General features: G+C 42.6%; 1 protein-coding gene across 2 annotated transcripts in view; it reads right to left on the reverse strand.

The window, feature by feature from the left end:
- GPC6 (glypican 6) overlaps positions 1-15505 on the reverse strand; it is a 3616389-nt gene that overhangs the window by 354131 nt on the left and 3246753 nt on the right. The gene's annotated exons all lie outside the window — the stretch shown is intronic.

A 15505-nucleotide genomic window follows, 5' to 3' on the forward strand; every position in this document is an offset into this window, starting at 1 on the left:
AACGAGACAAATCAGACAACCCTTAGTGAAAAAATAGTGACACAATCTCAGATACATGAAAAAAGAGCCAAAGCCTGTAGCTGACAGTGCTAGAAATATGGCCGCCTGTGCTTTGTAGGACATGACCAAGTCCTCAGGCTGTGCAGCTGGGTAACACAGAAATATGAGCCTCTGAAACAAAATTTCTTCCTGGAAAGGTACTGTCAAAATTGTCATTGGCATCTAATACAATTCACTGTCAAGATTGTATTTATAGTGTCAGTGCTTGCGTTGCCACAGTGATATCTGGCCTTCTGGGCAATTGTTATCAAGGAACATTGGTCTATACCCTCAGAACCTGGTTTAATATAGTGCTGCTACAATGCAACTTATATTGCATGTCAAAGGTCTCTGACAAAACTGGCACCGTCAAAATGTGAATTATTGTTTAGGCTGTAGCATGAAGAACTATGATACTTTTAAAGCAACATTTGGGGAACTATAGGCAAAGATGTTTTTCATTTGCAAAGCCTTCAATTAATAAAATTACAGGGATTGCAACAAAGCACCTTTTAACTATCAACAAAGTGCTTTTTCCATTCAGAAAGTTCTTTCCACCTGATAAAAGGGCTCTCGCAACCATGCCCAAACCCAATTAGGAGAGGCTATGAGAGGGCCACTCCTTCTACCAACAATTCGGGGAGGAATGTATCAATGATTGTACCATACCTGCGGTTCCATTGATCACATACTGACACCTCAGAAGAGGTGGTATCAGATTCACAGAGGGGAAGCTGTCCTCGTGGGTCATCTCCTTTGGGAATCGTGGCGGCAGACTCGGGAGGGAACTGGCAGTGGAACAGGGGGATATTGCCTGCTCTCTCAAATGTCTTCCCAAACTGAAACTCTTTTTTTCAAGCAGCGCCGGTCTCCTTAATGGACGTGCTGTGTTTTTTTTTTTTAATGGTTCCCTTTTTTAGAATGCTAATGCAGAGACGAGAATCTGCTCTATCTTGCCTGCATTCCTGCCTTTGCAGTCAATCCCAGGGGTTCACAGAGTGTGACCTGCCTAATTCATTCTCATTAGGCAGCGCGTTTTGCGACTGCCTGAAAATGTATAATTTGTGGTGTCACCTATTAGTTTGCAATGCAAATTGCATTCCTATTCACCAACCATTAGGTGTGCAAACTCACAGCCCTCGTTTGAAATGGGAATAGTACATAAGGGTCTATGTCATTTTCAAAGCAGTGTTTTGGGAGTTAATCGAGCACAAGAGTGTTTTTGTATTTGCACTCTCTACATCCTGAAATGATCTTGTTTTCACATTTATCTTCAACTATTTATTTTATGTTTCGGAGTTCAGTGCCGAACTTACCTCCCTAGAGTACATAAAACGTTATGAAAACCTGGGGTAGTTGCTTGTGGCATAATACTTTTCTTAACAAAAGCCCTAATTGCAAGAGTTATGGCAATCCTGATTCGGATGCAAACGTGAGTTTATGTCGTCACAAGTAGTGAGGGAACAAGGTTGTGCTGTGTTCCCATGCACAATTATCTATGAAACTAGTAATGTAGCAAGTATGTCGTGGGCTATTGTGCACGGAAGAACCCCACCCCCCCCACCCCGGCTCTAGCTTAAAAATAGGGTTCAGTGGGGCCCTCAGGACTCCGGGCCCCAGTGTCACTGCACCTGCTGCCCTATACCAATTGAAATATGTGCTGCCCAACTTGCGGATCTTCGAGATGAGCATTACTAACAGCTGTTATTGAAAGCAGCGAGCAGTTCTCAAAACAGCGTGCGGACCTGTGACCTTCAGACTGCACACCTATCCAGGGACGCATATACCAATAACACAGCAGGTGCAGTGACACCGGGGCCCAAGGGTATGAGGGGCCCTATGATCCCAATTAGTGGTTGTGTTTTGCTAGCAAAGCACGGAATGTCGGTCCAATGTCTGTGCTTGTATTAGAACTCATGCTGCCACTCTGCAGATCTAAGCTAGATATGTTAGAATAACAGAGGGGTTCAAATTATTGTTTTTCTCAGATAAAAAAGTTAATTATCTGAATCCCCGCAGAATATTTGACAGATTTCACATCATTAACACTGTTCTATGATGCAGAAGGGGCATGCGTCCAAAAACAGAAGAGCTACTCCTCATAACCAGGGACAGGATAAGTGTACCTACCAAAACATATTGCTTCCCTTAATGTTGCCACTAATGCGCTCTATGGGTCTAATGAAAACTCCAAATGCACAAACCACTCTTCACCAACATTTTACATAAAAAATATTAATTCTTATTCTAAATCCCCTATAAAACATCCTCGCTGTAGTTTCTTATATCATTAAAAACAAGATATCACATCAAGTGGGAACAGTTACGCCTTTAGGGCCTCATTACGACCTTAGCCGCCGCCGGTAAGCTGGCGGTAACACTGCCAACAGGTTGGCGGTGTTACGCCAGCTATTATGGCCGTGGCGCAATAGCCATAGTCAGGCCCCTCCACTATACCACCAGGTCATAATCCACAGGGCAGCGGTGCATGCCACAAAGACATGTCAGGCATAGGATCAGAACTCCTCACTCTATTAGCCTAGTGCTGAGGTTGACGAATGATGAATGTCAACAACAATGTCCTTTGATGAAGAAATCTTCAATCCATCTCTAGAAAGCTGCAAATGAAGGTCAGCCACCTTTTTAATGAAAAACTCAGCAATCTCCTCGCATTGAGGGTGAGAAAGCAACAGGGGGGGGACACAATGAGGGAATCAGAGAGATCTCTCACCACCTTAAAAAGCATCCTATGACAGTTTCCTGCATTCATTATTTTATCAGAATAGAACTTAGGTGGGCCAGTTCTTCAAAAAGCATGATATCTTTCCAAGGCAAGTTTGTAATTTGTTTTGGACTCCTCTCCGTACAACTTTCTCCAGGATCTTTCAAGTCTTTTACAGTTCTTCTTCTGTAAACAAAGAGATTCATTAAACCAGGGAGCTGCTGGGAGAGATCTGTCTGAATGAACCACAAAAGATAGCAGAATTAGTGAGCCAGATATCAACCAATCCCTGATCCTGCTCCAAATTCTTTGTTAGAAGTGGTAGAGTATAAAGAAGCTGTGAATTAAGTACTGAGACATTCAGTTTAGACCAGGTCCTAGATTTAGTAACTGTTTTATTATGTTCTCTTAAAGAATTGCTTTAGATTTGAATCCTAAAAGGAACAGCTAAGTGATCTGTCCATATCAGAGGTATGGGCAGTTCCATGGTCAGATCATGCAAGTTTTAAAAATATGGATCTAACAAGTGGCTGGACTCGTGAGTAAATCACACAGAGACAAATTAAAAGTTTTTAAGTTGTCGATAAAGTAGTACCAAAACTACACTCTGGATCTTTCAAATTAATGTTTAGGTCCCTCAACAGAATAAAATTAGCAGATTTCAAAATGTGTGAAGTAACTGAGTCTGGGATAGTGGTGCACCAACTTCCAGCATCACCAGATAAAGTGAATTTGGGAGTAAGAGCAATGGGAAAAAATAAGGCCTCACACCCTGGGAAAGGAAGCTCAGTTATATTGCAGTTATAAGTATTTTAAAATATAATAGCAAGGCCACCCCTAACCTGTCAGGCCTGTTGTTGGACCTTGTCCTTTTACAGGGTCATTCCCCAAACATTTTGCCTTTTTCCTCTTTATTTTTCTCACTCTGGTTGGCTGACGTTATGACTCTGAACACTTTTTCACTGCTAATCAGTGCTAAAGTGCATGTGTTCTCCCTTGTAAACTTGGTATGTTTGGCTTATACCTAATTGGCATATTTAGTTTAACTATAAATCCCTTGTAAAGTGGTATCCCTATACCCAGGGCCTGTAAATTAAATTCTACTAGTGGACCTGCAGGACTGATTGCGCCACCCACTGAAGTAGCCTTTCAAACCTGTCACAGGCCTGCTAGCGCAGGGCCAATGTACTCAGGTTTCTGCCACAGGGACCTGGCATCTAAATTTATTTGCCAGGCCCAGAACTCCCCTTTTACTATATGTAAGTCACCCCTAAGTTAGGCCTTAGCTAACCCTATGGGCAGGGTGCCATGTATGTAGAAGGCAGGACATGTGGCTAGTAATATGGCCTGTCCTGGTAGTGACAAACAGACTATTTGGTTTCTCACTGCTGTGAGGGATGCCTTCTCACAGGATTGCATTGGAAATGCCCTGCCTTACATGTAAGGGATATTGGGGGTCATTACGACCCTGGCGGAAGGCGGAGAACCGGCGGTAAGACCGCCAACAGGCTGGCGGTCTTACCTTGTGGAATTATGACCATGGCGGATACCGCCATTGTCATCCGCCGGTTCTCCGTTCTGGCCGCCAGGGCGGAGACGACCCCCGGGCTGGAGACCTGGGTCTCCAGCCCGGCGGCCGTCACTATACCGCTGGCGGTATTTGGACCCGGCTTACTGCCGTGGATTTCCAGCTGTTTGACCCGCCATGAAATCCATGGCGGTAAGCACTATCAGTGCCAGGGAATTCCTTCCCTGGCACTGATAGGGGTCTCCCCCACCCCTCACCCCCACCCCGACTCCCTCCCCTACACCCCCACCACCCCTACCACCCCCCAAAGGTGGCAGGGCCCCCCTCCCCACCCCGACCCCCAACATCACATAACTCACACACATCCGACATGCATGCAGGCACCACCAACACACACACGCACACACACCGACATACATGCCAACATCCACACACACAGTCAGACACGCACACCCACATTCAAACATACACCCACACATCCATACAGACATACCCACAGACATAAACGCACTCATTCCCATACACGCAACACCCCCACAAGCATATACGCACTCACACACACCCTCTACATACTCAGACGCACACCCCCATGCACGCACACAACACACAACACCCCCGCCCCCCTCCCCTAATGGAAGATCGATTTACCTGGTCCGTCGATCCTCCGGGAGGGGACCGGAGCCATTGGGGCAGCCCCGCCGACACCAATGCGCCAACAGAACACTGCCATGGCGAATCACAGGACGTGATTCGCTGGGCGGTGTTCTGTTGGCGTAGCGGTGGAGGTGGAGCAACCTCCACTTACCCTCCTCCCGCCAGTATGGCTGTTGGCGGCTCTCCGTCCGTAAAGGGACGGAGAGCTGCCAACGGTCATAATAGGCAGAGCGGCAAACCGCCTGCACTGGCGGTCTTCCGCACGGCGGTCCCAAAATGACCCCCATTGTCTGATTTATGAGGGTTAGCGTAGGCATCTTTGGTATGGTTGTAATGGTAGTGAGAAATGCTACTTAGTGGTGTAGGTGGATTTGTTATTCTCATTACAGAAATGCCACTTCTAGAAAGTGAGCATTTCTCTGTGCTTATGACTCTGGTGTTTTGCAGCTTGACTCTAATCCACGTCTGTGCAGAGTGACAGTTGGGCTTTGTGCATACTTTTCAGACAGTCTGTACACAGGGAGGGTGGAGGTGTCACGGAGGTGCATCTACATACTGAATAGTCTTCTTGGGCAGAGCGAAGGGAGAGGCGTGGCACACCTGCATTTGTAAAGGCTGTGCCCTGGCCTCACACAATAGGGTCGTTTACCCCCAACTGATGTTTGGAGCCTGTGCTGGAGGAGAGAGGGGGCACTCACAGAACCAGTTGGAACTGGTTGGAACCTCCTCTCCCCTCTCTTTGTGAAACACACTGTAAACTGAGTATATGTACAGGGGATTTTTCCCCACAATTTGGAGACATTTTGGAACTGGACACAGAATGCTGGTAGGACTTACCGGGAACCGCCATGGACTGCTGTTGCTGGGCTGACCTGTGACCACTGTAAGGAACTGCCTGCATCCCCCTTGCGCTGGCCTGCTGCTGGTCACTACCACCTCTGCTCCTTTTTTTCTTTAACATTGTCCCCTACGGGCAGAGTGCTGTGGTCCCTGACACTACTGTTCACCTTATAGCGCCTGGAAGGCACATTGCTGAAGGTTTTGTGAGCGCTGGGAGGGGTGCTCTGCTTTAATTATCATCAGGTGCCTTGAGAGCGCTTTCCTTTCACGTGTATCGTGCTGTGGGAGGCATGTGTGCCGCTCGTAGAATCACCGCCACGACCCGGGCATCGGAAAAATCCAAGCACAAGGGATGCGCTGCCCCAGGACCCCCGGGTCACCCTTGATTCAAGATAAGGAGCGAGCATTCTCTTGTAGTGCCCTCGTGGTGAAGCACGCTCTGCAGAGTGCCCCTGGGGCACAAGCAGGCACCTGCTTCGGTGCCTGAATGCCACCGTGGCCCAAGTGGGCCGATACAAAGGAAGGAGATGTCAGGCGGGGAAGGAACCCTCATCCGAGGCTCCCCACCCCACAGGAGCCTCTGTGGTGTTGTGGATGGGCAGGGGGGAAAGGAAGCCCCATCGGAGGCTCCCCCTGCCCCAACAAAGCCCTAATTTTGTTAGTGGAAACCGTGGGCATGGCAGAACCGCAGGTCTCCCTTTTGAGGCCTCCACTGTGGCCCTTGTTGTTGGATTGGGCTTGTCTCGCCTCCCCTTTGGAGGGCCAGTTGTGGTCCGGGGGGCCCTAGAGATTGCGGGCCCCAGGAGGGGCCCTTTATAAAATCAGAGGGGGGTGTGGGTCACCCACCCCTACCCCAATCTTCGGAGTGGCCCCTAGAATGAGCTCACAGAGCGCCAGGGACCCATTTTGTTACACGTGGCACCGGAGTGCCTTTTTCATCATAATCCAGGTATTTGAAAGGGACCTATGTAATTCTATGTTCCTTCTATGGACATTAAGGGTTTATGTTAACCTGCCTTACATGATGATGTGCTACATATATTATTCTGGTGTTCCTTCTTTGGGCATGATAAGATGATATGTTTTTATGACTTGCCATAGGTTTTTGTAATGCTCTTATTATAGGCATTTATTATAATTCCATGATAAGTACATTTCTTTTACAATGTGATTTCTGACTACTGCTCATGTTGCAGAATCCTGAGTACTTACGTGTTCTAATGTGTCAACTGCTTATTCTTGCAGAGTATTAGTAGCCTGTGTAACGTTCTGACAACTTCTAAGGTAGCAGGCTAATTCTGACATGTAATGTTTGGTCTAATTATGTTTTGTGCAATACAGTTTATTTTTACATAGCTCAGTGTTGTGTTTACTTTGTGGAGTACATATTGCGTCACGTGTGTTGTGTGTGTTGTGCAAACGCTTTACACAATGCATCCGGGGTAGGCCTGACTGCTTGTGCCAAGCTAGCAAGGGGGTGAGCAGGGGTTATCTTAGACGTGCAACTCCCTTGCCCTGACTAGAGTGGGTGGGCTCTGCCTGGCTTAGGTGCATATCATAGCTAACCAGAAACCCCCTTTCTAACACCTGTCTCTTCTGCCAATAAAATAATTAGAAGGAAGGACAGCAATCACATTAAGAAGAGAGCCATCATGTAGCCCTGTCTCCGTTAGGAACAAGGCATCAGGTCTATATTCACACAGAAAAGAAAACACATCTTGTTTTTGTTTGGTGAAAGAGCAGATGTTTATTCTGTAGAAACCAAATTTGTTCCTGCGGCTGACATGATGATGTTGCATTGCAGCACAATGACTGTCATTAAGGGTTGCTAAGTTGGCTGTAGCCATCACCAACTGCTTAAAGAACTTACAGCACTTACAGGAATCTAAATCTGTTCCTACGTAGAAGGGCTGGCAATTAGCTAAGAGGGTGGGTCTACGTGCCATAAACTGGTTTAAGGAAGAGTAAATTATCTGTGAAGGTAAAGGATTTCTGGCCCCTGGCACCAGCTGGACTCGGATGGGCACAGACGGGATTGCCTTAGAAGTGCCTTTGACGCTCTAACAGCGTGGCCACTGCATGTGCCCGCTGCACGTCTGTGCTACGCGCCACATTTAAGGGGTCAGAGCTCTAACTGACTCTGCCCCTAGACACCCTATTGGCTTCCCCCAGCCAATCAGCAGGAAGCTGCTGCATCTGAAGCACGGCCCACATTTGAGTCAACTTCCCAAAAGTATTCAGCTCAGATGGTAGTTAATAAACAAAACACAAATAAAACAGGCTAAAAAGTGGTAGGTAAACCCTGGAACATACTTGAACAAAGTAAGCCTGTCCCCACTATGGGCCACATTTACAGGGTAGGAGCTCTAACTGACTCTGCCCCAGACAGCCTATTAGCTTCCCCCCAACCAATCAGCAGGACACTACTGCATCTGAAGCACACCCCACAGCTGAGTCAACTTCCCAAAAGTATGCCGCTCAGATAGTAGTTGAAAAACAAAATGCATAAAAAACAGGCTAAAAAGCAGTAAGTAAACCCTGGAGCATACTTGAAAAAAGTAAGCACGCCCGTGCAATGGTCCACTTTTATGAGGTCAGAGCTCTGACTGACTCCGCACCCATACACTATATTGGCTTCCCCCCAACCAATCAGCATGAGACTGCCCCTTCTAAAGCAGACCCCACAGCTGAGTCAATTTCCCAAAAAAATATTCATCATTCATAAATAGAAATGTAAGATTAAGCTAAAAGTTTCACCTTAAAAATACATGTCCACTAATTAATTTCACCATAGAAATATTAATAATTTTTCATGTACAATTTGATCAGTGCTAACAGATTATGAGAAAATACTTTGTGTACGCAATTTGGTGGAGTGAAAATATAATAGCACCCTCCTCAAGACTTATTCAATTGATATTCTTCGCAGATTGAAAAAAGTATCATGTACTTATGCATTAAAAATAGAATCCTGTGTTAATACGCCTCAAAGGGCACATTCATATTGAAAGCCATTATGGGTAATTCTAGTCATGGTTGCTCTTTTTCTGATCAATCAGTAGACAGACAATATTATTTCATTCTGGATCTCTAAGAAGACTTATTGGATATGCATTTTGAAGGCTAATATTTTGGCTCATTTTTACATTTCCTCGTACTTAAGAATGATGAATGTTTTTTTTTTATCCTATGTAGTTGTAGGATTTGGGGTAAAAAATTGTGAATTGATGCAATAATTGGTCAAGATGTATTGCTGTGGACCACTGTGCGACACCAAATGTATATCTTTTAAGAAGGAAAAGAATTGTATGTCACAGCAATAAGTAAAGATGCCTTTGAATTCTGCATTTATCTTGTAATAATTTGTGCTTCTCAAAGACAGAGGTCAAATGCCAGGCTATATCTTCTGAAAAAGTGCTGCTTATATTTTTAATATTGGGAATTGGTGTTTACAAACTCCTCTCACTTTGAAGTCAGAGAAAGAGCTGTAAAACAAATTATGTGACAGTCTTGCTTGGTTACAGGGAGTGTTAAAGGGAGGACTGTAGGATAACACACAACAAAATGTAAATACATGTAACTGAACTGTAGCCATTCAACATTCAGGAAAGCAAAAAGGAAGTACATTGTTTTGTAATTCTGAAGTGTGATTTAAAAAGATTTTAATGGGGATCAAAACAAATTGAGTCTCTTTACTTGTTGATGCACAAATAATAATTATTCACCGAAACCTGACTTCTGCACATTATCATGTATGTGCAACATATGTCATTAAAACTACATGCCACTACAAATGTAGTGACCATTTCAATGGAAAATGTGCAGTCCCACGCAATGCTTTAGTTACATAAAAAATTGGCCCACCTTATGTCCTTTATAATTAGTTGGGTCACAAGCCTTTAAAAATTGAGTGGAGAATCTGAAAAGTTTGGGAAACACTGCTACAAATAATTAGGCTGGTAAAGGACTTTCGAATTGAAAATCAGCAGAGCTCATCTTACTATATTACAATAAATAAGCTGCATCTCTCCACTAGAAATAGAATTTCTAATGACAGTAATATTGATAGCTGCAAGACTAATACTAAGTTTAGTATTGTAAGTGAAAATTAACTAAAAAAGCACGTGTTGATCATGGATATTAATTCATCTAAATTTCAGGGGAAGCGGAAGTGACATCAAGCACCATTTCATCTTTACATTCACTCACACACACATACTTACACACACACACATTCACTCATACACACGATCTCTTTTTCATAAGCACAGTCTCACCCGCAAGCATACACAAAACATACACTTCAAAGGGTTTTTTACTTACCTGTACTCCATTTTTTTATTACACTAATAGAGAATAATCTATTATTCTCTATTAGTGTGATTAAAAAAAACGATTGAAAACAAGGAAGTGGAGCCCCAAGCAACGTCCACAAGGACGAGATGCCCTGTGTTGCTTGCACTGATTTTGCCACCTCTGAGGACTGGGATCGCAGAGGCAGTGCCAGGGGTCACAAGGGGCAAGCTGGGGGTCGCAGCTGCGACACCGGCAACCCCTAAATGACGGCCATGGTGTTGAGGACTGGATTCAAAACGTATCCAAATTAGACTTTTTTTTTAGTTCTGGACACGTTCTTTTTTCTCTAAAAAGGAGCAATTGGATACATATATTTCAATCTAGAGTGAATTTGCCAGTGTATAAATAAATAAAAATTTTTAGGAGATGACAAGAACCATACAAACTTATGTATGTATTATGTGTGCTTTGCTACTTTTGTTTTTAAATGCACCTCCCGCATTTTCCAATCCATATTTTATCTGTTTTTCTCTTTGTTGTTTTGTGTTGAATGTTTTTGTTTTTCTGTTTGGTAACATGTAGGAAATTATATTACCTTTCGCACTATATTTTATAACTTGGAAGAAATTTGTCAATACTATTCAATTTTACGCTATTTGTTAGTAGACAATTATTTGTTTAGCAATTGTTTCATTATAGTGTCTAAGTGTCTGAAAAATCTTACTCCATCAGAAATATAAAGTTGAAACAAATGTAAAGCAATATTTGTAAAAATGGTGATGTGGGAAAAAGCATTTTCACCAATATACATGATCACTAATATTTAAAAATTATATATAAATTGGGTAAGTGTCCATGATGAATAACTGCCAAGTAACTGGATTCATCAATCATAATGAACCACAAATTGGCAAAGACATCCATTATAGGCAATTCACCTGCCCTTGCTGATTGCAAATATATAACGTCTCCTACAGAATGCCAACTAATTTTAGTCGCCCTCAGACATACATAATTAAACTAGGAAGTCTCCATACATTAAGGCCTGGCATACCACCTGTCTTTCACGTGAATGAAATACCTTCTGGCAACTTTTTGAAATAATTCTCACTTTTTGATAATTGTTGCCAAAAGGAATTCTCTATTTTGACTTGCTTATATTATTCTAAAAAACATCCTTTAATTATCGGGCAGAGCGTTAATCTCTTTCTCTGAATACCAAACTGAACGGCTCAATCAGAAATATATTTGTTTAAAGAGAGCGAAGTACACAAAAAAATCATATTACGCTCCAAAAATAGTTTTTCTTCTTAAATACTTCACGCTTCGTCTTTCTTTTTCTGTATCACTTTAACGTTAGATGCCTCCGTAAGAGGAAAAGGTAAGGGCAGGCAAAATCGACATTTCCCCAAAGAACCTCTAGATGAAAAATGTATAGTCCATCAGTGTTATGCCTAAAGCCAAATTTCTTTTGGAAACAGACAGAACAGAAGCACAGTTGTGTAAGTGGACAATATATGGAATTAACTATTGGGAGACACAAGAACAAAGTGGCATATTTATACTCAATTTGCGCTGGATTTGCGTAATGTTTTTTAACGCAAATCCAGCGCAAACCTAACTCCTTATTTACATTTTGGCGCTAACCATGCCTAGGACCAAAATATTGAAGTTAAAGTCATTTTTTGCCTGCGGAAAACTACCTTGCGTCAATGAGATGCAAGGCAGGCGTTCCCGGGCAAAAAATGACTCTAAGGACCAGGCGCCTTATTTATCTTCCCATGCAAAAATCACGCACGGGAGGGAGGGGAGCCTAAGCTTGCTTAGGGCCATTATTTAACGCCTGGGTCAGGGCAGGCGTTAGGGACCTGTGGGCCTATTTCCATGGTGGAACACCATTGAACAAACCTACAGGTGCCCTCCCCAGGCCCCAGGGGCACCCCCACCCACACAAAAGGGACAGCAGAGTATAGGGGACCCCATCCCAGGTAAGTATAGGTAAGTAAAGGTGAGTATCCTGTTTTTATTTTTTTAAAGTGCCATAGGGGGGCCTAGCTTGGGCCCCCCTACATGGCATTGTGCCCAGTGGCCATGCCCAGGGGACTTAAGTCCCCTGGGCATGGCTATTGGGCTGGGGGGCATGACTCCTGTCTTTACTTAGCTAGGAGTCATGTCCATTGGGGTTCTGCGTCTAACAATGGTGCTAGTCAGGTTAGAGTAATTATTTTGACTCTAACCTGACTAGCGCCATTCTTTCACGCACAACCTCTAGTTTTCCCTATGCCTCCCCTACCTGGTTAGCGTCATATATTTTGACGCTAACCAAGCCTTAGATCACGGCTTGCACCATTCCTTAAATATGGCACCCAGCTGGCGTCCTGGAATGCGCTAGCTGGCACTATACTTTTTGATGCAAACCTGCGCTAATGCAGGTTTGCGTCAAAAAGTTTAAATCAGGCCCAAAGTCCTAAAACTTTTAAGGGGATCAATGAATGCTCTTCTCTCAGCCTCTAGCTATAACTTTTTTAGATTTCCCAGTTTCAGCCCCACTCTCATACATAAATTGGTTTATTCACCACTGCTCATTTTACATTTAATACACTCTTGTTTGTTTTAGTTACAATTCCATCTCGAATACTCTCTTTTAGAAACTTTACCAGCAAAGGGAGGTTTACCCTCCAGTACCAAGTGTTTTCGTTACGTGATGTCCTATAGGTTGTTTGGACATATCTCTTTGCCAAATATAATGATCTGAGTGGAAATTCTAAGTATTTGACATTCAAAAGTTCTGTTTTAAAAATAAATTCACTACTAATACTGCCCCCAAGTGGGGGACTGGACATTCTAGGACACAAATGTAATGCAAAATTGGTAAACACTCATAAATGTATGACCTTTCAGATATGGCAACATTCGTGTATGGTCCATTTTCACTTTAGTTATGGTAAAAGTTTTGCCATTGTCAAAAATTAAATCCATATTCAGGGTTGGAATTGAAAGGAGACTTCTGGTCTGCCAAATTTATAGGGTTTCACCCTTCGCTTCCAGGCCTGTTCCCCCTCAGGTGTCAGGCCTTTTCTGGCAATTTGGGGCAGTTTGTGCTTAGGACCACATAACTTTTTGTCCACATAAACTACCCATGACAAATGTGTGTCCTTTTTTCCAACATCCTAGGGATTCTAGAGATACCCAGAGTTTGTGGGTTCCTCTGGAGGAGACCAAGAAAGTAGCAAAAATACAGCAAAAATGTCATTTTTTAAAAACCAAAATGGGAAAAAACGGCTGCAGAAGAAGGCTTGTGTTTTTTCCCTAAAAATGGCATCAAAAAATGGTTTGCAGTGCTAAAATCACCATCCTCCCAGCTTTCAGGAACAGGCAGATTTGAATCAGAAACCCACATTTTTAAATAAAATTATTGCATTTTACTTGGACATACCCCATTATTACTATTTTTGTGCTTTCAGCCTCCTATCAGTTAGTGACACAAATGAGTGTGAAACCAATGCTGGTGCTAACGCGTCCCTTTATGGCAATTTTATACACATTAGGACTCGTTTTAGGCCGATGAATCTTTTTACCCAGTTGTGAGACACCGTAGAACGAGATAACTGATCAATATGTCAAGCAATATGTCAATGACGTTATCAACATATATCACCACAATATACTTTACTTTGGATAAAGACATTTATTAAACTGTTCGGCGCAACCATGACCTTTCAGCCATGAATAACCACGCCTTTATTGGAGTTTTGTGAATTTTATTCCCTATTATTTACAATCTAATAATAAAAGTGTCAATCTCAAAACCAAGAAGCATATGAGCAAAGTCACAACACGACAGCTATGATAAGGCTTCAATAATGCAAAGATCACAAACATTAAGAGCACCAAGATAAGATATGCATAGATCAGAGTGCATAGAATGTCATATACGTCTCAGTTCAGCATAGCGCAATGTCGGTCACGTCTATTTGCATCAGTCAAAGTGATCACCTAGCCTAACCACTAATTAGCATCAGCATGTTGGACTTCATGCAAAATAATTTTGAACACGAATTTGGAAAATATCTGACTAAGGACTCTATCCAAAAATACAGCAGTTGGTACCTAGAAAGGAAAAACAAACAGACAAATTACAATAGCATTGTCATAATTAACCTCCTCGAAATAAGTCAGCATACAGGATCAGTCTTCGTCTTCAGGGCATCAGTTGGATCGCCAACAGTTTATTTCATCTAAGGGACAGGGGACCTTACCTCATAAGGAGGAGAAGTGTAAAGGGGCAGTCTATGGATGAAGATGGTTTTGTCTAAGTCTCAAATCACCAAACAGAGTGACAGAGTTTCTGGATGCAATCAATATCATTCCCTACCTCATTCTAATGACCCTTCTGTGTCATGAGTTTTTATCCTTTTTTCAAAATACATTCCCCCAAAATTCTATTGGATAATCGCTATACCCCACTATCTTTAGCCTATCAAATTTTACATTAGGTAATCCAAATTGTCACCCCACGATAATTTATAACGTTTTGATTGGTTTTCATAATTTACGTCTTCGTAGGTGGCACATCCGGGGTTACTTCATCCTTTGGCACGTTCTTCAGGTCAAAAGTTCTCTTTTTCCATGGTTAAACGTCCTTGAATGTTTCTATATTTGTTGCAAAACGTATAAAACTTATACTAAGGCAGCTAGCATGCGGATGGGAATAAGGCATAACTTGCAACATAAAACAAAGGAAAAGAACACATGCTGGGTCATGGCCTTTTACGAGTCAGTACACTGAAAAACATAAAAATATGCTTTAATATGAGAGCTACATGGCTAACTTTCAACTCACGCTAATTTAAGGCCTATAGGTTCTAATGCAATCTTCGTAGGTGTTAACATATTCAATTAATTATAATACAAGCAATTATTTCTTGCAGTCGACATTAGTTTATGTGCACAATAGTAACTTCACTCTTATAATCATGTTAGGAATACATTTAAGCAAATTATATTTTATGATCGTTTTTGTATGCAGCATTGTTAGGTATAAGCATTTCACATCTAATATGTAATATTTAAACTACGCTCTCTCAGTCCCTCCTCTGATGACGCTCGTCATAACACAAATCTTTCTTTTGACTTTTGACTTTTAATTTTTCACCTTGCGCATGATACGCATTTCAACATCTTGCCCTTTATGTGAGCTTTCCCAAATTTCATTAAACATTTTCTCTCTTTCACTTTCTTCATTTCTCCTTGTTCTTTTGGTCCAATTTCTCTTTATTTTGTCATTGATTTTGCATGCCCCCCACAATCCTAATAAACAGACCAGAACAATTAATAGACCCATCAACATTTTTGCAAGTACCCCATTCCAAATGTTGGTAAACCAGCTCCCCACTCTGGCAATTCCCTTTCCACATTTCTCCCAA

This window comes from Pleurodeles waltl, chromosome 8 (assembly GCF_031143425.1).
Source record: "Pleurodeles waltl isolate 20211129_DDA chromosome 8, aPleWal1.hap1.20221129, whole genome shotgun sequence".
Lineage (NCBI taxonomy): Eukaryota > Metazoa > Chordata > Amphibia > Caudata > Salamandridae > Pleurodeles > Pleurodeles waltl.